Source organism: Palaemon carinicauda, chromosome 17, assembly GCF_036898095.1.
Source record: "Palaemon carinicauda isolate YSFRI2023 chromosome 17, ASM3689809v2, whole genome shotgun sequence".
Lineage (NCBI taxonomy): Eukaryota > Metazoa > Arthropoda > Malacostraca > Decapoda > Palaemonidae > Palaemon > Palaemon carinicauda.
The window spans coordinates 70,504,427-70,505,376 of NC_090741.1; positions in this window are offsets into that span (position 1 = coordinate 70,504,427).

The window sequence follows — 950 nt, forward strand, 5'->3', positions numbered from 1 at the left end:
GGTGAAACGGTCAGGTCAGGTTAACTTCTAATTGGTAGGATACTTCAGTCCATTCGATTTGAGTTATCTCTTTTATCATTTATTATTTTGATAGATAAAATAAATTCTATTTTTTTTTTTCAGAATATTCATTTGACCTAAATGAATATTTAGTTTTTTGCAATTTCTTTTGGAGTGAGGTTGCTATTCTACATTCTGCGCTATACTAGTAGCGACTAATAAAGTACAGTTTAACACAGGAATTTTTGGTACAACTCGCTCTGTACACCCAGCTACACCCTTACTGCGTGACGAGTTCCTGTGTTTAGCCCTGCCCACCACCCCTGGCATCTCTTCCTAGTTCCTACACTATCTATTTGGTTATTCGCCGCGAAGTATGGGTGTGCCAGGGACTCCTGTGTCCAACTGTACCTCATTCATTGTTTAGGTCAACAAAGGTCAAATAGGTTTTAACATTAAATGACCATCATTCCAGTCAACAAATCGGGGATCGATTTTCGAATTCGAAACAGACAATCATTCATATTGTAAATCTCCAATGGCCATTAAACGTCAACTGATTATAACAATGATTTAAAAGACAAAACATCCAACATTCATCGAATACCTTCATCTAAGGAAACGAAAGATATCCATAATAACCACCCTCTAATTCCTTTGGCTTCCAGGCCTTGCTGTGGCTCATTGTTATTCGAATGCCAGTCCCTTTCCTTTACTTTATTCAGATTTTGTTCAAACTCAAAACCCAGAGGCTTCATAAAACTTCGACATGTTTCAACATACCTTGATTGGCTTAGAACGTTCAGCAGAGCTGCTTGTTTGAGAATAAACAATAAATGACAGTTGCTTCTATATGCAATAGTTAATTAGCTTTGAATAAACAGTCGAGTTACGGTTTGAGCATCCAAAAAATTAGCTTTGAATACACGCCAGGTACTTTAAAAGATACC